The 22,717-nt window shown below is 38.5% G+C and overlaps 1 protein-coding gene and 2 pseudogenes across 5 annotated transcripts in view; 1 reads left to right on the top strand and 2 right to left on the bottom strand.

Moving 5' to 3' along the window:
* Nucleotides 1-22,717, bottom strand: part of SPIDR (scaffold protein involved in DNA repair) — a 566,075-nt gene that overhangs the window by 436,949 nt on the left and 106,409 nt on the right. The window lies entirely within an intron of this gene.
* On the bottom strand, nucleotides 3,891-5,195 carry LOC109437506 (calreticulin pseudogene; annotated as a pseudogene).
* On the top strand, nucleotides 5,578-5,875 carry LOC109437513 (ATP synthase F(0) complex subunit f, mitochondrial pseudogene; annotated as a pseudogene).

The raw sequence follows: 22,717 nt of genomic DNA on the forward strand, positions 1-22,717 counted from the left end.
CATACTTTTAAAGAATGACCAGGTCAAAGAAGAAATTAGAGGAGAGATCAAAAGATACACAGAAACAAATGACAATGAAAATACATGCTACCAAAATTTTTGGGATACAGCGAAAGCAGTTTTAAGAGGGAAATTTATCTCATTACAGGCCTATCTCAAGAAACAAGAAAAATCCCAAATAAATAACCTCATGTTACACCTTGAAGAACTAGAAAAAGAAGAACAAGTGAAACCTAAGGTCAGCAGAAAAAAGGAAATAACAAGAATCAGAGCAGAACAAAATGAAATAGAGAACAAAAAGACAATAGAAAAAAATTAATCTGACAAAGAACCTGATTCTTTGAAAAGATTAAAAAATTGACAAACGCTTGGCTAGATTCACTAAGATAAAAAGAGAAAAGACACTAATAAACAAAATCAGAACTGAAATAGGGGAAGTTATCACGGATGCCACAGAAATAGAAAGCATCATCCAGAATACTATGAAGGACTATATGCCACCAAATTCAATAACCTAGAAGAAATGGACAAGTTCTTAGAAACATAATGCCTTCCTAGGCTGAACCATGAAGAATGGGAATATCTAAATAGATCGATCACCAGTAACGAAATTGAATCAGTCATCAAAATCTTCCCAAAAGCAAAAGTCTGGGACCAGATGGCCTCACTAGTGAATTCTACCAAACTTTCAAAGAGGATCTAATACCAATCCTGCTCAAACTATTCCAAAAAACTCAAGAAAAGACAGAACTCCCTAACTCATTTTTATGAGGCCAACATTACCCTGATACTAAAACCTAGTAAGGATAACACAAAAAAAGAAAACTGCAGGCCAGTACCTCTGATGAATACACATGCAAAAATCCTAAACAAAAATCTACAAATCGAATGCAGCAAAACATTAAAAAGATTATTCATCACGACCAAGTGGGGTTTATCCCAGGGGCACAAGGTTGGTTCAACATATGCAAATCCATCAATGTGATACATCACTTGAAATAAAGGACAAAAATCATATGATTATATCAATAGATGCAGAAAAAGCATTTGGCAAGATACAACATCCATTTATGATTAAAACACTTACTAAAACAGGTATAGAAGGAAAATACCTTAACATAATAAAGGCCATATATGACAAACCCTCAGCAAATCTCATAATTAATGGTGAAAGACTAAAGCCCTTGCTCTACGTTCAGGAACACGGCAGGGCTGTCCCCTATCACCTCTGCTTTTCAACATAGTGTTGGAAGTCCTCGCCAGAGCAATCAGGAAAGAGAAAGAAACAAAAGGCATCGAATTTGGGAATGAAGAAGTTAAATTGTCACTATTTGCAGATGACGTGATGCGATATATAGAAAACCATAAAGACTCCGCCAAAGAGCTATTAGAAACAATCAACGAATACAATAAATTTGCCAAATACAAAATCAACATACAAAAGTCCATTGCATTCCTATATACTAACAATGAAATCTCAGAAAAAGAAATTAAAAAAAAAAACAATTCCTTTTGAAATTGCAGCAAGAATTTACAGGAAAAATACCTTATTCCTAGGTATTTTATTCAAAAAAGAATACAATACCTAGGAATTAACTTAACCAAGGTTGTGAAACACCTATAGGCTGAAAACTGTAAGACATTTTTGAAAGAAATTGAAGAAGACACAAAGAAATGGAAAGACATTATGTGCTCATGGTTTGGAAGAATAAACATAGTTAAAATGGCCATATTACCCAAAGCAATATACAGATTTAATGCAATCGCCATTAAAATTCCAGCAGCATTTTTTAAAGAAATAGAACAAAAAATATCAGATTTGTTTGGAACAACAAAAAACCCTGAATAGCCAAAGCAATCCTAAAAAAAAAGAACAATCACACTTCCTGACTTTAGCTTGTACTACAGGGCAACAATAATCAAAACAGCATGGTATTGGCAGAAACACAGATACATAGAACAATGGAATAGAATTGAGAACCCAGAAATAAAACCACATAAATATGGACAGATAATTTTCGACAAGAAAGCAAAAAACATACAATGGAGAAAAGACAGCCTCTTCAATAAATGGTGCTGGGAGAAGTGGAAAGCCACGTGCAAAAGAATGAAACTGGACTGCTACCTTTCACCATGTACCAATACTAATTCATAATGGATCAAAGACTTAAGCATACGACCTGAATCAATAAACTGCACAGAACGAAACATAGGTACTAAACTTATGGACCTTGGGTTCAAATCCATTTTATGAATTTGACTCCAAAGGCAAGGGACGTAAAAGCTAAAATAAATGAATGGGACTATATCAAACTTAAAAGCTTCTGCACAGCAAAAGAAACCATCGACAAAATAAAGAGGCCACCAACTGAATGGGAGAAGATTTTTGCAAACAGCACCTCAGATAAGGGGCTAACATCCAAAATATACAAGGCACTCATACAACTCAACAACAACAAAAAAACAAACAACCCAACTGAAAAATGGGCAGAGGACCTGAAGAGACATTTCTCCAAAGAGGACATACAAATGGCAACTAGACATACAAAAAAATGCTCAACATCACTATCATCAGAGAAATGCAAATAAAACCGCAATGAGATATCACCTCACCCCAGTCAGAATGGCTATCATCAACAAGACAAATAGTAACAAGTGTTGGAGAGGCTGTGGTGAAAATCGAACCCTCATACACTGTTGGTGGGAATGCAGACTGGTGCAGCTGCTATTGAAGGCAGTGTGGAGGTTCCTCAAAAAATTAAGAATATAATTACCATATGACCCAGCAATCCCTCTCCTGGGTATCTACCCAAAAATCTGAAAGCATTTATACATAGACATGTGTGCTCCAATGGTCATTGCAGCTCTATTTACGGTGGCCACGACATGGAAACAATCAAAATGTCCTTTGACAAATGAATGGATAAAGAAGTTGTGGTATATATACACAATGGAATACTATTCGGCGGTAAGAAAAGATGAAATAGGGCCATTTGTGACAACATGGATGGATCTTGAGATTGTAATGCTAAGAGAAGTCAGACTGAAAAAGCAGAGAACCCTATGATTTCTCTGATATGTGGTATATAAACCCAAAACAACAAAAGAACACCACAAACAAATGAGAAACAAAAACTCATAGACATAGACAATAGTTTATGGTTACCAGAGGGTAAGTGGGGTGAGGGGTGGGAGATGAGGGTAAAGGGGATCAAATATATGGTGATGGAAGGAGAACTGACTCTGGGTGGTGAACACACAATGGGATTTATAGATGATGTAATACAGAATTGTACACCTGAATTCTATGCAACTTTACTAACAATTGTCACCCCAATAAACTTTAATTAAAAAAATAATAATAATACTAATGCAGAGAAAATGTGGATGTGTGTGCATTGTACATTTTACCTTTTTTTTTTTTTGAAGACACAAAACTTAATAGCAATTTTGTTTATAGTTCCTACATTCTCACTGTGAGCTAAGCTGTAAGCTGGAACCCACTGCCTCACAGAACCAGCCCAGTCCTGGAGGCAGGGGAGAAAAACAGGGGGTAGGGGTAGGGCGCTGGAGCTCAGGCCCTAGGAGTCCCATTCCTCCTTAGTGCTGGGGGGTTGGAGCACACCCTGTTCTCCTGCCCCCCACTAGGATCCAGGAAGAAGAGCAGATAGAATATCTGGCCTGGAGATTCTCTTCCACACTCACAAGTTGGAGAGGAACTAAAGGATCTGGGGAGAGAAGGGGACAAAGGTAGGAAAAATGTCAAGAAAGATGAGGGCCAGAGATGAGGGCTGAAAGTGAATCAGGGACAAAATACACTTCGTTTTACAAAAAAAAGGAAGGGTTAACAAAACCAAAATCCACCCCAAATTTGAGCCCTCCTGGAAAAAAAAGAAAGTTCTCCATTCTCATAGAGACTTTATTTGGCACAGCTGGCTCTGTAGCAGGAGGGCTCAGGCCTTCGTTCAGCCCTGGAAATGGCAGTGTGGCCCCTATTACAGCTCATTCTTGGCCTGGGCAGCGGCAGCATTTTCCTCCTCCTCCCAATTGTCCTCGTCCTCATCTTCGTCCTTGTCCTCCTCCTCTTCCTCCTTGCACTTCTTGTCCTTCTTCTCCTCCTTCAGCCTCTGCTCTTCATTCTACTTTTCCTTAATTTGCTTTTCTGCCAACTTTGTGATACCCCACATCTCAGTGCCGAACTCTTCAATATATGGCTCCTCATTGGTGATGAGGAAGTTGTCAAAGATGGCTCCAGAATTGACCTGCCCAGCACACAGGCGTAGATGCTGCTATCAGAATACTCGGGGTTGTAGATCTCTTGGTAGATCCAAGTGCCCTTGTAATCTGGGCTGTCAATCTGCGGGGACTTCCACCTACCCTTGTATTCTCAGTTCTGAATCACCGGTGGTTCCCAATCTCCATCCATCGCTTCATCCCAGTCCTTGGGCTTCTTATCATCAGGGTCAGGGATGTGTTCAGGCTTATCCCATTCCTTAGGTTTGGAGTCCATGGGGTCATCAATCTTGGCCTGCTCATCCAAGTCTTCAGGCTTCGAAGTACCAGAATCCTTTATCTTCTTGGGTGGTATGAAGTCCCAGTCATCCTCCAGGGAGCCTGGCTCCACCTGGCTGTTGCCAATCTTCACCATGTAGGTGTTATTGGGCCACACGATCAGTGCATACGTGTGTGTGAATTCATCACCCTTGCAACGGATGTCCTTATTGATTAGCATGGTCTTGCCTTTATAGTTGAAGATGACATGAACCTTCTTGATGCCAGAGCCACAGACATCAGGGCCAAACATAATGTTGTATTCGGAGTCTGCATGCATGTCTGCCTTGTCCAAACCATCTGAAAATAGCTTCACATAGCCAGCCCCACAGTCGATGTTCTACTCCCGTTTCACAGTGAACTGCACCACCAAAGTCTGACACTTGTTGCTGAAGGGCTCAAATCCAGGTGACAATGTGGCATAAAAGTGGGCAATGTGGTTCGTCTGCAGCCCTTATCTTTGTCCAGGTCACCATAGAACTTGGGGCACTGAGGACAAATTTGCCAAAATCCAATTTATGTTTGGGTTCAATACAGTGATCAGTTCACACGTCTCTGTCCAGAAACTGCTCCTTGAAGTAGGCGAGAGGTTCAGTGGCAGCCAGGCCCAGAAGGCAGAGCAGCTGGGCATAGAGGAGAAGCATGGCAGGCCAAGGGGACGGAGGTGCACAGGCCCTTTAAGTTGTTCCTGTGACAGCAGCTCTGCAGCACAGACCTCTAACTTCTTAAATATAAATATCTATTGGCAGGACTAAAACCCATAAAAAGGAACACATTCCATGAAAACAAAATCTTTAAAATGTTTCCACTGGATTAATAGTCAGTTAGTTGTCTTGAACTGAGAAACAAATTCTCATTAAATAGTCTAAGCTAATTCCATATTTAGAACCAACTACAAAGAGAAAAGATGTCAATTTATTTAATCACTTTTTTCTTCACAAGACTGAGGTAGGTATAGGGAGATCTTAGCCTTAATTCTTAACCTTAAATTAAGAAAATCTGTGTTGGGATGTCCCGGACTCCAAGATGGTGGCAGTCATACCAATGAAGGACAAGAAACTCACGGATGTCAAAATAGGGGAGCTGTCAAAGTGGATACCGATGCGGGATTTCACCCCTAAAGGCATTGCTGAAGCATTTCAAAGATGTTATTACCGGTATTACAACAAGTATGTCAATGTGAAGAAAGGGAGTGTCGTTGGGGTTTCTATGGTGCTGGCAGCTTATGTGCTTTTCAACTACTGCCGTTCTTACAAGGAACTCAAGCATGAGCGGCGATGCAAGTACCACTGAAGAGTGCTCAGTGTGGAGGGCACAGTTTGCATTCCTGACCATGGCCTTTGTCCAGCACCCCTGAATCCTTTCGTATCCTAATTGACACCTAATAAAAGATGACCTGACTGCTAAAGAAAAAAAAGAAAGAAAGAAAATATGTGTTAAGTAATGTTTCCTGCCACCACACGAAAATGGGCCAAATTCAGGAGTGAGTAAACATTATAAACCTATAATTTCCGACATACTGTTATTTGGGGGGAAATGAGATTCTCAACATGTGTTTCTTTAAAATTAAAAAAAATAAAATGGTCTGCCAAAATCCAATTTACTGTTACCAGATTTGATAAGTAAAGATGACAACTCTTACCAGGTTAGAGAACAAAGACTGTCAGAATAAAATACATGTAAGCCACAGGTATTTTAGTGACTAAACACTCACAAATCTGCTGAAACTACAGATAAGCATATTTATATTTAATGCTAATATCATTTACTGACCTTATACAGCTTTAAAATACTACATGCTCAACACACAAAAGATCTCCTTTCCTTTCTTTTTCCTTATTTTTCCCCTTTCCTGCCCCAATATTTTTCAGAACTCTAAATTCCAGACTTCAAATTTCTTTTTTACAAGTGAAAAACAAAACAAAAGTACATATGTATGGAAATAAGTTTGAGTCTCATTGTGTTGTCCTTAGTTCAGCTCAATAAAACAAAAGAACCAGAAATCATACAGTAAGGAAAATATATGTTATCTTTTTCCATCATACCACATAATAATGTAACCCATATACAAACTGAAATGAGAGAGTAAAAATAAAATAAAATAAGTCTGACTTAAGCAAATTTTCTCCTTCTCTTGACCTTCCTACACCCCTCCACTTGGTCTTTTTTTTCAGGTATATATTCTAGGGTCTAGTGGGATATCCTGAAAAACTACAAGATATATATACACTGAGCAGAACAGAGCGCTGACAGTCTCCCACACAGGCAAGATAAGCACATCAAGTTCTAACAAGTAGCTAGGGAATGGGTGTTGGGACATGGAAATATGGGGAAATGATTTTCCCTCCCTCAGATCCAAATACTAAAGTGCTCCAGGCCCAGAAATTTGTATGGAAGACTCTAAGATGAAATAGAAGCAAGCTAGTATAGAAAGTTGTGTTGTTGTTCCCTTATAAGCCTAGTTGATAAATTAACACTCTTTCTCTATTCTTTAATTTCCTACTTATTTAAGAATCAAAACCTTGTACATGAGCACTCAACTTAAACTGACAGAGCCGAATACAAGGCTATTCTTCTTCTCTCATGACCTAATTCAAAGATTCCATTGGTTGTCCTTATCTGCCCTTTACCAGCAGAGTAATGCTGGGTGGGTTTTTAAATTGAGAAATAGCCAAGTTATCTCACAGGCAAAATAAAGATAGTAATACCCACCTCAACAGGATCACTGTGGGAAGTGGATTAAGAAAACATACGTAATATAGATTATTCAGTACCCCTACATATTAGGTAGGAACCCAAAAATAGCAGCTGTCATTACCGTACAAGTTTTAAAAACAGAAGCTCAGCATCAGTCATCCAAAACCTTCCCAAAAGCAAAAGTCCGGGACCAGATGGCTTCACTAGTGAATTCTACCAAACCTTCAAAGAGGATCTAATACCAATTCTGCACAAACTCTTCCACAAACTTGAAGAAGAGACAGTACTCCCTAACTCATTTTATGAGGCCAACATTACCCTGATACCAAAACCTGGTAAGGACAGCACAAAAAAAGAAAACTACAGACCAATATCTCTAATGAATACCGATGCAAAAATCCTAAATAAAATTCTAGCAAATCGAATACAACAATGCATTAAAAAGATTATTCATCACGACCAAGTGGGGTTCATCCCCGGGGCACAAGGATGGTTCAACACACGAAAATCCATCAATGTGATACATCACATAAACAAAATAAAGGACAAAAATCATATGATTATATCAATTGATGCAGAAAAAGCATTTGACAAGATACAACATCCATTTATGATTAAAACACTTAATAAAATGGGTATAGAAGGAAAATACCTTAACATAATAAAGGCCATATATGACAAGCCCTCTGCTACTCTCATAATTAATGGAGAAAAACTGAAGCCCTTTGCTCTACGTTCAGGAACACGACAGGGATGTCCCCTATCACCTCTGCTTTTCAACATAGTGTTGGAAGTCCTTGCCAGAGCAGTCAGGCAAGAGAAAGAAATAAAAGGCATCCAAATTGGGAATGCAGAAGTTAAATTATCACTCTTTGCAGATGACATGATGCTATATATAGAAAACCCTAAAGACTCCACCAAAAAGCTATTAGAAACAATCAACGAATACAGTAAAGTTGCTGGCTACAAAATCAACGCACAAAAGTCCATTGCTTTCCTATATACTAACAATGAAATCTCAGAAAAAGAAATACAAAAAACAATTCCTTTTGCAATTGCAGCAAAAAGAATAAAATATCTAGGAATAAACTTAACCAAGGATGTGAAAGACCTATATGCTGAAAACTATAAGACATTTTTGAAAGAAATTGAAGAAGACACAAAGAAATGGAAAGACATTCCGTGCTCATGGACTGGAAGAATCAACATAGTTAAAATGGCCATATTACCCAAAGCAATATACAGATTCAATGCAATCCCCATCAAAATCCCAATGGCATATTTTAAAGAAATAGAACAAAAAAATCATCAGATTTGTTTGGAACCACAAAAGACCCCGAATAGCCAAAGCAATCTTAAGAAAAAAGAACAATAATGGAGGTATCACACTTCCTGACTTTGGCTTGTACTACAGGGCTACAATAATCAAAACAGCATGGTATTGGCAGAAAAACAGACACATAGACCAATGGAATAGAATTGAGAACCGAGAAATAAAACCACATAAATATGGACAGATAATTTTTGACAAAGAAGCTGAAAACATACAATGGAGCAAAGACAGCCTCTTCAATAAATGGTGCTGGGAGAAATGGATAGCCACGTGCAAAACAATGAAACTGGACTGCTATTTGTCACCATGCACCAAAATTAATTCAAAATGAATGAAAGACTTAAGCATAAGACCTGACACAATAAACTGCACAGAAGAAAACATAGGTACTAAACTTATGGACCTTGGGTTCAAAGAGCATTTTATGAACTTGACTCCAAAGGCAATGGAAGTAAAAGCTAAAATAAACGAATGGGACTATATGAAACTTAAAAGCTTCTGCACAGCAAAAGAAACCATTGACAAAATAAAGAGGCCACCAACTGAATGGGAGAAGATTTTTGCAAACAGTGCCTCCGATAAGGGGCTAGTATCCAGAATATACAAGGAACTCATGCAACTCAACAACAAAAAAACAAACAACCCAATTGAAAAATGGGCAGAGGACTTGAAGAGACATTTCTCCAAAGAGGACATACAAATGGCAAATAGACATATGAAAAAATGCTCAACATCACTAATCATCAGAGAAATGCAAATCCAAACCACAATGAGATATCACCTCACCCCAGTCAGAACGGCTATCATCAACAAGACAAATAGTAACAAATGTTGGAGAGGCTGTGGAGAAAAAGGAACTCTCATACACTGTTGTTGGGAATGCAGACTGGTGCAGCCATTATGGAAGGCAGTGTGGAGGTTCCTCAAAAAATTACGAATAGAATTGCCATATGACCCAGCAATCCCTCTCCTGGGTATCACCCAAAAAATCTGAAAACATTTAGAGATAAAGACACGTGTGCTCCAATGTTCATAGCAGCTTTGTTTACGGTGGCCAAGACATGGAAACAACTAAAATGTCCTTCGATAGATGAATGGATAAAGAAGTTGTGGTATATATACACAATGGAATACTATTCGGCGGTAAGAAAAGATGATATAGGAACATTTGTGACAACATGGATGGATCTTGAGAGAGTAATGCTGAGCGAAATAAGTCAGACAGAAAAAGCAGAGAACCATGTGATTTCACTGATATGTGGTATATAAACCAAAAACAACAAAAGAACAAGACAAACAAATGAGAAACAGAAACTTATAGACACAGATAATAGTTTAGTGGTTGCCAGAGGGTAAGGGGGTGGGGGGTGGGGGGTGGGAGATGAGGGTAAGGGAGATCGAATATATGGTGATGGAAGAACTGACTCTGGGTGATGAACACACAATGGGATTTATAGATGATGTAATACAGAATTGTACACCTGAAATCTATGTAATTTTACTAACAATTGTCACCCCAATAAATTTAATAAAATAAAATTTAAAAAAAAAAAAGAAAGAAGCTCAGCATCAAAATTTTCTAGGGTTTTATGTATATATTGGTCTTATTTTACGTTATCAGAAATAACCTGTCTCTGTCTCTGCATACTACAAATGTGCTGTCTGTTCAATAATGTTTCTCATTAAAATTTCTTCTGTAACTATGAATTATAAAGATCACAACCACATATTCAACCCATGGGACTCATTTAACTTTGTTAATGAGCAGTTTACTTAAAATTGCATTGTATAAAATCCTGCTCATAGGTTTTCAAATGACCAATCCATGTGATTATGAAAGATCTTTATAAGTGGTGGCCTGTTTGCTCAGTTGGTTAGAGCATGGTGCTGGTAGCTCCAAGGTTGCTGGTTCAATCCCTGCATGGGCCACTGTAAGCTGTTCCCTCCTTAAGAAAAATTTAAAAATTAAAAAAAAAAAAGCTCATTACAACTTACTTCTTTAACTATTTTTCCTAACTAAGTACAAAATCTTTCTCTACTTAATTTTGCTCAAAGTTGAAAATTTTGATTATATCATGACGCATATTTTGTTAAGTGTTTCCAACTATGATATAAAAACCTTCAATAGTGATGGATAGTCTGAGGTAGCGGTCACTTAAGGAGAAATTATGATTCCACGACAGCAATTCCGATCCTTTAACTCTGTCCTGTCACCCTTATTATAGGTTTAAAACTGTCTGATGTAGGGAAATTTCAGGAAATGAATACAGAATCAAAAAATATAATATCACTGATTTTGTTTTCATGAGAACTGAATGTTTAAATAGTTACATTTCGTTATGCTTTCACCATAGATATAGTTATTTAACTCATGAGTATTCGAGTTTTTGCCACTAGTTTTGTTTTGTTTGTAATCCCTGTCACTATCCATCTTGCCTCTGTTTCATTCATTTCATTCATTCATGATAATCCTGGCCCTCAAGAAACTTGCAGTCTTGTTGGAGACAAAGGCATATAAGGCAATGATTATTGGGAGCTATGACAAAGGGCACTATGGAAGCAGAGAGTGCTACGGTGATATAATACCCAAAACACAACTTTCAATTAACAACTACAACATGCCTCTTTTGGAAAGAGAAAAAGAAATAGTACACTCCTTCTAGCAGTTAACATTCTAAGGTTTTCTGAGAAATTCATGCATAGTGACACTATGAGGTCTGACAATTAAGTTCGCAAACTCATCCTAGAAAAAGTGCTACATACCTCCCTGCTGAATATCACTACAATCACCTTCAAAGTACTCTCCTTGGGAAGCTCTGCAACAACACCAGTACTTAGTCCACCCTTTAAAGCAATTCTGGAACTCTTTTTCTAATATGTCCGTCAGAGCTATCATCGTTTTTATTACCCTTGATGACCTGAATGTCATCAAAATGTCTTCCTTTCAGTATTTCCTTTATCTTTGGGTAAAGAAAAAAGTCATTGGGGACCCGATCAGGTGAGGAGGGAGGGTGTTTCAATACAGTTATTTGTTTACTGGCTAAAAACTCCCTCACAGACAGTGCCGTGTGAGCTACCACATTGTCACAAGAGCCATGAATTGTTGGCGAAAAGTTTAGGTCATCTAACTTTTTCATGCAGCCTTTTCAGGACTTCCAAATAGTAAATTTAGTTAACTGTTTGTCCAGTTGGTACAAAATCATAATCCCTCTGATACCGAAAAAGGTTAGCAACATTGTTGCAACAAGTTCGCGAACTTAATTTTCACATCTCAAAAAATATTTAATATTGTTCAGAGGTCGCTGGCAGTTCAATAAATGAGTATTTTTGCCAAAGGAAGATTTAATTGGAAAGAAGTTTATCCATTCAAGTTTCCTCAGAAGCTGAGGTAATGGAATCTATGCAGAAAAAAGCCCTAAAGAAATGTTTATATTATAGCCTTTTGATAATATGTTTGGTTTTAAATACTTAATAAATGTCTATAAAAGCATATATTTGTGATTTATTTGCTTCATTTATTTTTTTATGATATAAAATAGGTTCCAAGACCTAAATGCTCCGTCGGTAAAAGTCTGATCTATGACTATCCTTTAACTAACTCTGAGTACATGTTGAACAGCTGAGGAAAAGGCACCCTGCCAGATTCTAGAAAGGCATTAATGAATAAGAAAGACAGTAATCAATCACAAAAAAAAGAAACTCCACCAGACATGAAACAAAAAAAATCACATTCCAACAGACCTTTATGAGTATCAACACAAACATAATCACCTTGGTTAAATACTACACTGAATAAGAAAACGAGTTATTTCTTGTGGTCTAGTGAGCTAGTTATAAGGCAAGATACATTTGTTCATTCACTCACACACATGCAAATTAAATATTTTTAGAAAAATGTGTCCAAATATGTATAATTTGCAGGCAAAACTGTTAGCTTTCTGTATAGTTATTGCACTTTGAATACAACAGAATCAAAGCATTTCTATGACTGGAAAACAAAGATAATAAACGAGAAAAAAAGATTGAGAAAGACCATTCATCCCAATAAATGAAGGAATGAATATAATATTTAAAGATGGACATACAATCACATCCTTATCAAACACTGTATTTTTCTTACTTCTAATACACCTTTTCCAATTTTTAATTCACATACCTGACTGAGAAAAGCACTTTCTGGATATGTGTTTTCTTTTGTGGTATGGAGTAATACCTTAAATGACACAGCAGAGTCCATGTGGTGCATACTATATACTCATCTGGTATGGTTAGGAGCTGTGATAGTTCACCAATTCAGGCATGAAATGTCAATAGACAAGAAATTGATATCAGTATTAAAGCACAGTTTATGAAGCCTTAGACCCACCTAACACTCAGAGACAAGAGGAGTACTTATTCCTCATTCAGTTCAGAAACTACACTGAAACTTAGATCTGAATGAACTTGACTCTGGTTGGCAGCAAGCCAGCAATCTTCCTCACTGAATGACTTAACAGAACATTGTGTTCTTGGCACAAGCACAAAAAAAGTGTTGAAATCTACACTAAAAAGAATCTCAGCTTACATTTTAAATCAATGTTTAAATATAATGATAAGAGATACTTAAATATAATAAGCGACTTTTAGTGTTTGGTACATATTTATTTCAGGTAATTTTTATTTATTCTTACTCCAAATTGAGTACTAATACTCCATTTGGGTCCATTTCAATGCTTCCCTAAACAATCACTGGAACCCTTCCCCACGCACAAGGAACCCACGCTCTGGCCCTCCTCCTGTGCCTCCTCCTCTAACAATGTACCTGGAAAATTCCAAAGCACTCTGAGTTGGCATATTAGGGAGACAGCAAGTAAAGCCAGAAACAATGTATTGACTCACTTCCCTGGAAAGTCCTGGAGAAAAATATGGGCCACAATTCAGTTCTCTCACGCAATGTAGTCAGAACAGGTAAGAGGCAGTAGAGGTAGTAAAGTTATGCCATTCCCAAACAGGTTATGTTAACTCATTCCCAAGGTAAGATGCAAATGCAAGTAAAAGGGAATTTGGCGGGGAGTCTATATACTTTCGGAAAAAAACACTAGTCTTTTCCTTTAGTTTTTGCCATTCTCCTTTTTCCCTACTCCAAAATTCAGGTCTCCAAAAATGCCCTCCTTGATATAACATTAGCTCTTTCTCACCATTAGTTAAGTGGTTTTTGTCTTCGGCCTTATAGTATTCAGCCTTAAGTAATCTCTTTTTTCCTCAAACCCTTATACCATTTACCACATTCTGTACTCCAACATGGGTTCCTCTGACAACCTGATTTATTTATTTAAATGTGCACAGAGTAAGATTCACTCTTTGGGGAGTTCAGTTCTGTATGTTGTGACAAATGCATAGAGTTGTGTATCCAATGCCATAGTACATGAAAGACAGTTCCCTTTCCCTAAAAACTCACATTGCCTCTTCGTACTCAATCCCTCAGCCCAACCATTGTCAACCACTGATCTGTTTTCCATCCTGATGAAATTGTAATATACTTGGTTCTGGCTTCTTTCACTGAGCAAAAGGCATTTAAGATTTATCCACATTGTTGCATGGATCAATAGTTTGTTTCTTTGTGTTAGGTACTGAGAGTATTCCATTGTGTGGGTACATCCACTCACCTGCTAAGGGACATCTGGGTTAATTCCAGTTTGGGGAAGCAATGAGCAAGGCTGCTATGAACTTTCATGCTCAAGTTTTTGTGAGAACCTAAGTTTTCAGTTCACTTGGTTAAGTTTCTAAAATTGAGATTGTTGGGTTGTATCGTAAGTATATTCTCAACATTTGTGTGTGTTTAATTATTTATTTTATTGAAATATATTTTACATATAACTGCATAAATTTATGCATTTCAACATTTGTTTTGGTTGAATCTTTGGGATTTTCTATATACAAAACCATATCATCTGCAAATAATGACAATTCTACTTCTTCCTTTTCAATTTGAATACCTGTTATTTTCTTGTCTTGCCTAACTGCTGTAGCTAGGACTTCAAATATTACATTGACTAACACTGGTAAGAGTGGACATATCTTCTTTCTGGTCTTAAGGGGAAAGCTTTCCATTGTTCAACCTTGGCTATAATACTAGCTGTAGGTTTGTCATATACAGGCTTTACTATGCTGAGGTATGTTCCTTCTACACCCAATCAGTTGAGGGTTTTTATCATTAAAGTGTGTATGCATCAGATGATTTCTCTAAATCTATTGAGATGGCCAAGTAATTTTCATCACTCATCATATTAATGTGGTATATCATCACATTTAATGAATTGCCTATGTCAAACCATCCTTCAATCCCAGGGATAAATCCCAATTGATCATGGTGTATAACCTTTTTAATGTGTCCTTGAATTTGGTTTGCTAATATTTTGTTGAGAATTTTTGCATCTTATGTTCATCAGGGATATTGGTTTATAATTTTCTTTTCTTTAATGTCCTTATCTGGCTGGGTATCACAATAATGCTGGTCTCATGAGTTTGGAAGTATTCCCTCCTCATCAATTTTTAGGAAGAGTCTGAGAAGGTTTGGCATTAATGCTTCTTTAAATGTTTGGTAGAAATCACCAATGAAGCCATCAGTCCTGGGGTTGGGGGACTTGGGAAGTTTTTAATTATTGATTCAATCTCTGTACTTGTTATTGCTCTGTTCAGATTTTCGGTTCCTTCCTGAGTCAGTCTTCGTAGGTTCTGTGTTTCTAGTAATTCAAAACATTTCTTGTAGGATATCTAATTTTGTTCATATGATTGTCCTGTTTTGTTTGATATGACTACTCCACTTCTTTTGATTTCTCTTGCATAGAATATCTTCTTCCATCCCTTCACTTTGAGCCTATGTGTGTCTTTAGAGCTGAAATGCATCTCTTATAGGCAGCAAATATAGTTATCTTGTTTTCTTTTGGGCTTTTGGTACGTCCAGGCACTCTGTTTCATTTATATGGTAAATTCCATCTACTTGCATTTAGAGTAATTATTGATATGTAAGGACTTAATATTGCCATCTTAATTGTTTGCTTTCTCATTGTTTTGTATTGCCATTTCCCCCTCTATTTCTGCCTACCTTTGTAAATTGGTGATTTTCCATGTCCGTATGTTATGTTTCCCCTTTTTTATGTTTCGTGAACCCACTCTAGATTTTTGCTTTGTGGTTACCATAAGGCTTACATAAAACATCTCATAGATAAGACAGTCCATTTCATGCTAATAGCAACTTATCTTAACTCACCTATAGAGGGTCCACCCTTTTACTCCTCCCCTTTTATATTTCTGATATCACAATTTACCTCTTTTTATGCTGTGTATTTATTAACAGATTATAGTAGCTATAATTACTTTTAATAGTTTTCCTTTAACCTTTATACTATATTTAGGTGGTTAATACACTATCCTATTATAAAATTGGAGTTTCCAAAATCTTACTATATTTTTCATCTTTACCATTGGGTTGTATACTTTTGTATGTTTTCATGTTTTTAATTAGCATCTTTTTTATTCTGCTTAAAGAATATTCAGTATTTCTTGCAAGGCAGATCTCAGCTATAGTTTGTCTGGGAAAGTGTTTATTTCTCCTTCATATCTAAGAGATAACTTTGATGCATACAGTATTGTTGGCTGTCAATATTTACCTTTCAGCACTTTTAATATGTCATTCCTCTCTCCCCTGGACTGTAGGGTTTTTGCTGAGATATCCGCTGATAGCCTAATAGGGGTTCCAAAGGGGTTCCATTGTAGGTCACATTCTGTCTTTCCTCTGGTTGCCTTTAGTATTCCTTCTTTTTCGTTTTTTTGTTTTTGGGTGTTTTTTTTTAATTTACATTTACTTGTTTTCTGCAGTAAAGAAGCTAATTTTTTCATACATTGGGCTACCTTGCTTGCTGTTGTCATTTTTTTTTTTTTTTTTTTACTTTTTTAATTGGGGAATATTGGGGAACAGTGTGCTCCTCCAGGGCCCATAAGCTCCAAGTCGCCGTCCCTCAATCCAGCTGTGGAGGGCGCAGCCCAGCTCCAAGTCCAGTCGCCACCTTCAGTCTTCAGTTGCAGGGGGCGCAGCCCACCAATCCATGTAGAAACTGAACAGGCAAGCCTGCTGTTGAGAGCTCGCACTCTATCCAACTGAGCCATACAGCCGTGCCTCCGGAAGCTCAGCGACAGCTCGTTGTCTTCAATCTAGTTGTGGAGGGCGCAGCTACTGGCCCATGTGGGAATCGAACTGGCAACCCTGTTGTTCAGAGCTTGTGCTCCAACAGAGCCATCTGTCTGTCCCTAGTATTCCTTTTTTGTATTTGATTTTTTTTTTAATTTATTGGGGTGACAATTGTTAGTAAAATAACATAGATTTCAGGTGTACAATTCTGTATTACATTATCTATAAATCCCATTGTGTGTTCACCACGCAGAGTCAGTTCTCCTTTCATCACCATATATTTGATCCCCCTTATCCTCATCTCCCACCCCGCACCCCCTTTACCCTCTGGTAACCACTAAACTATTGTCTGTGTCTATGAGTTTCTGTTTCTCATTTGTTTGTCTTGTCCTTTTGTTGTTTTTGGTTTATATACCACATATCAGTGAAATCATATGGTTCTCTGCTTTTTCTGTCTGACTTATTTCGCTTAGCATTGTACTCTCAAGATCCATCCATGTTGTCACAAACGTTCCTATATCATCTTTTTTGATAGTTTCATTATGATAAGTCTTAGAGAAGATCTTCCGGCACTGAGATATTGGGGGGGAGGGGGAACTTTTAGCTTCTTAAACTTCAATGTCTTAAGTTTTCCCATAGGCTTGGGAAGTTTTCAGCTACTGTTTCTTTAACTTTCTGCATCTTTCTGCCCTCTTCTTCTCCTTCTGGAACCCTGATTATTCAGATGTTTTCCCTTTTGAAGGAGTCCCATGGCCATACAGGCTTTCTTCACTCATTTTTATTTTCTCTTTGTTCTATTCTGTGTTATTACCAAATTCTTACACTATAACTCAATTTATTCTGCCTCTCATCTGCACTACTCTACTGCAGATGCTCTCAACTGTATTCTTCATCTCATGCATTGAATTCTTTACCTCTAGAATTTCTATTTGGTTCTTTTTTATGGTGTCTGTGTATTTTGTAGTTTGTTTTGTTCATGTATCTTTCTCTTAATCTCACTGAACTGCTTTCCTGAGTTTACTTGTAGCTCACTAAATTTCTTCAAGACAGCTATTTTGAATTCTTTATCAGCTAGATCCTAAGTATTGTGTATATCTGAGCTCAGTTGGAGAATCACTGACATCTTTTCATGTTCGCATATTTCCTTGATTTTTTTTAAGTTGCTTGTATTTTTGTGTTGCTGCTTTCACATTTGAATTATCTTTACTGGTTATCTTTAGATGTGGTCCAGTTCCTTGGTGTTGCTTTGCTTGAGTTTCCTACGTTTACCATGGATAATGGATTACCACGGATCTTGCTCCACTCATCTTGCTCCCTCTTGTGGCAGAAGTCTTAACCTTTGTGTTTTCTATTACTCTTGTAACTCACCATACTTGCTTTAGGAAACCTTCTGTATTTCCAGAAGGCAGTGCTATAGCTCCAGTTTGTGGTTTCTTCCTTTCCCACAGACCCTTGTCTGTTTTTCTGATACCTTATCTCAGCACCACACTTCGGAGCATACAAATCTGCCAGCCACAGTGTAGGAGGGAGATGTAGGTTTACCACTTGGGGCACTGGAGGTGTCTGTGACTTGGTTGGGACATCTTCATGTGGAGTATTCACAGACACTTGTGGACAGAATCCCTACTGAAGTGCTGAAGCAGACAGCAAGAGCCACGTACCTTTAATGCTCTGTGATACTCTTACCTGCTTCCTTCCCTTTCTCTTCCCTCCCCTAGCAAGAGAAAAATAAAGGTCCCACCTAAGAAATCAGGGTAATGATGTAGAGAAATAGGTTTCTCCAGTCACAACATGCACAACTGGAATAGTCAGACACTCATGCATCATATTCCACCTTCTCGTGGAAGAGGTCGCCCTCTGTTGCTGCCAGACAGCAGCAATGTCACCTTGTGGAGGGGTGGGCAGCTCTGGCAGAGTCCCTACCTCTCCTCTGAATCCAAACACATCTTTACTGGCTCCGATGCTCTGCTGGGCTGTTTTCTCCATCAGAGGGGACTTCTACAAATTCTTTCTCATCTGTGAGTATCTGCCCAAGTTAGCACTCACCAGGTATTTTTCCTAAGCAGGGTGCATGTGGATGGGGCAGATTCACTGACTCCCTTGGATCCACAGCCTTTACCAAGGTCTTGTTTATTTATTTTCAGATACACAGGTGGGCTATAAACTTACCAGGTCTCTTGGTAGTGTGTTGGAAGCACTTTTGTTCACAAATGGATGTCTAACTACTTATTAAATAAAGGCAAGACAAAGGAGGAATGACTTACACGGTCATGATGCTGACACTATTCATTAGTGTATCCTTAACATTATAAGAAACTGCCAAATTGTTTTCCAAAGAACCTGCTCCATTTTGCATTCCCAAATTATCTATACCAGCCGGTTTCACACATTCAATTTACCTGCTTGATCTATACAGCAACCTGAGTTTGAGAACCACATATATACAAAGGTCCAACAATTAAGTTCGCGAACTCATTCTAGAAAAAGTGCTACATACTTCACTGATGAATATCACTATGGTCACCTTCAAAGTATTCCCCTTGGGAAGCTATGCAATGACGCCAGCACCTAGTCCACCATTCAAAGCAATTTTGGAACTCTTTTTCTCAAATGGCCATCAGAGCTGTTATAGTCTTACCCATGATGTCCTGAATGTCATCAAAATGTCTTCCTTTCAATATTTCCTTTCTCTTCGGGTAAAGAGAAAAGTCATTAGAGACCAGGTCAGGTGAGTAGAGAGGGTGTTCCAATACTGTTATTTGTTTACTGGCTAAAAACTCCCTCACAGACAGTGTCGTGTGAGCTGGTGCATTTTCGTGATGCAAGAGCTATGAACTGGTGAAAAGTTCAGGTTGTCTAACTTTTTCACGCAGCCTTTTCAGCACTTCCAAATAGTAAACTTGGTTAAGTCTTTGTCCAGTTGGTATAAATTCATGTGAATAATCCTTCTGATATCAAAAAAGATTAGCAACCTTGTTGAACCAAGTTCACGAACTTAATTGTCACACCTCATACTGGGGATGCCAAAAAAATGTATACAAGTGACACTTTAGTCAACGTTGCTCAAGCAGTAGTTCGCCGTAATCAGGAGTATCTGGACGCTGATGGTAAACACTTTGAGCACCTCTTACAACTGCAGAAGTCAAACATGACTTGTATTCATCTTATGTTATCAGCATATATTGAGTATTACAATTTTAATACAGTTTTCCTATTGACACCTTCTGTATATTGTGGGAGCCCAGTGTGCCACACCAAGCCCTATTCCCAAAAACATAATTTCACATCCTCAGGTCCCTTCACATCTTGCCCCAAGCGATCTTTAATAATTTCATCTCATATATTCTCCACCCTGGAGTCCTCTACGCCAGCATCAATGACACTTAAATATTCCTGTTTTACCCTAACTCTTTACCTACCGCCTTTCGTACTTTATGAAATATTGCTCCGCTTTCAAAATCCAACTCAATTACCTCTCTGAAGTCATCTAGTTCCTGTGCATTGCTTTTAATACCTGGGACCTTAAAATAAGAATCACTGATGGGAGGAGGAAAAAGTGCAACGTGAGGTGAGCCTCTGTAAAGCTCCCCTGGAATTTACAACGATTCGAACAACAAAAACTCCACAAAGGACTCCCTGCACAGCAGACAGGCAACACGAAGAGGCCCACTACCGACTGAAATCAAATACAGGTGGGAGATTCGCGCGAGTGGAAGGAGGAGGAAAGGGAGAAGTGCGGAGACGGAGCCACGCGGGCGCAGGACGCAGACCTAGCTCAGTGCTCCGAGCTTGCTGCTTCCCGGAACTACCGCAGCTGCGGGAGAGGGAAGAACTCGGGACTTCGAAGGCTCCGCATGTGGCCCACAGGGCTGAGGGGGGAGCATATAACATGGCTGAACCCAACACTCACGGCAGAGACCTCGGAGAAAAGACTGAGGGAAGAAGGCTGAAAACGGTGGTTTAAGCCCTCACTGCCGAGCAGAGAACGGAAGACTTAGGCACTGAGACTAGCCGCCCCCTCCCTACCCTCCCAGAGCTCGCCCCGCCCCCACATGCCCGGTGCTAGAAACAGAACAGTAGCAGTGTCAGATCAAAACAACAGAATATTTGCTGTTCTGAGAACTGTGGACCGCAAACACAATATCGCATCCCAACTAGTACCGGCAAAGGGGAGGGAGCTGTGGAAGCAAGACCAGCTGTGTTGGTGGTCGCCGTCATTGCTCTAGGCCACTTCTCACAACTCACCCCGCCTCTGACCCCACTTATCTGGGAGGATCCCTGCAGGAATAAACAGAACTGCTGAAACATACGGGCTATGAATCTGGGGCTGGAAGACCTTTGAAACATCAAAAGCTCTCCGCATACCCACCGGGACACTGTGCCATGTGACCCAGGTGAAGTATTTACAGAAGAGAAGCCCATCTCACAGGGAATCCCCCCGTTGTGCGAAAAGCAGGAATAGTGCAGAGAAAACATAGCACTACCGTGTGGGAGAAGAAAAATAAGCTGCAGTGGAGAAAAAATAAAACATTCTACCAACAAGTACTGGAAAACAAAAGAAAGACCGCTTCATATCAACCTGATGCAGAAGCCACTCCTGTATATGTCTAGGAAGAGAAAAGTAAATCAGTAATTGCTATGAATAACCAAGGCAACAAGACACCTCAGAAAGAAAGTGAAAAATCTCCAGAGAAGGCACTTAAAGATACAGAAATATGTGACTTAAATGACAGAGAATTCAAGATTGCAGTTCTGAAAATACTCAACGAGATGCAAGAAAACACAGATAGGCAGTTAAATGAACTCAGAAACTCAATCAAAGAACAGCATGAGCATTTTATGAAAGAGATTGAAATTTTAAAAAGGAACCAAATAGATTTTCTGGAGATTAGGAACTCAATAGAAAAAATTAAGAACGAAACAACAAGCTTAGGTGGTAGAGTTGACCAGATGGAGGAAAGAATCAGTGACATCGAAGATAGAAACCTGGAAATTACACAGATGGAAGAAGAAAGAGACTTGAGACTTCAGGAAATGAAAGAACTCTACAAGAACTTTCTGACTCCATCATAAAAGAGCAATATAAGAATAATGGGCATACCAGAAGAAGAAGAAAAAGAAGTAAACAGAGAATATATTCAAACAAATGGTTGATGAGAACTTCCCAAACTTGTGGACAGAACTGGACCCTCAAATCCAAGAAGCAAATAGAACACCTAATTAGCTCAATCCCATCAGGCCTTCTCCAAGGCACCTTGTATTGAAGCTGTCTAAAATCAACGACAAAGGAAGAATCTTCAAAGCAGCCAGGAAAAAGAAGACGGTAAATTACAAAGGAAAGCCCATTAGCTTATCATCAGATTTTTCAGCAGAAACTCTACAAGCCAGGAGGGAGTGGAACCAAATATTCAAACTATTGAAAGAGAGAAATTATGAGCCAATAATGACATATCCAGCAAAGATACACTTTAGATATGAAGGAGGAATAAAGACCTTTCCAGACATACAGAAGCTGAGGGAATTTTCTAATACACGACCTGCACTACAAGAAATACTAAAGGAGGCTATTCGACCACCATCAACAGGGACAATTTGTGGCAACCAAAACATAAAAAAGGGGAGAGTAAAGGCCTGAATCGGAATACGGGAATGGAGAAAGTAAGTATGCTTAAGAAAACGGAATACTCTAAATATCAAACTTTCTTTCACATAAACTTAAGGGTAACCACTCAAAAAAAATCCAGAACTGAAATACATACTGTAATAAAAGAAGAAACAGAGGGAAACATCATATAATACCACCACACAGAAATAACACACAACAACAAAAAGGCAAAGAAACAATGGAGACGCAGCCTTACCAGAAAACTAAAGATAGAATGACAGGAAATCCTCACATATCAATAATCACCCAAAATGTAAATGGACTGAACTCACCAATGAAAAGGCACAGAGTAGCAGATTGGATC

Source organism: Rhinolophus sinicus, chromosome 7 (assembly GCF_057876585.1).
Source record: "Rhinolophus sinicus isolate RSI-liver-muscle chromosome 7, RSI-T2T, whole genome shotgun sequence".
Lineage (NCBI taxonomy): Eukaryota > Metazoa > Chordata > Mammalia > Chiroptera > Rhinolophidae > Rhinolophus > Rhinolophus sinicus.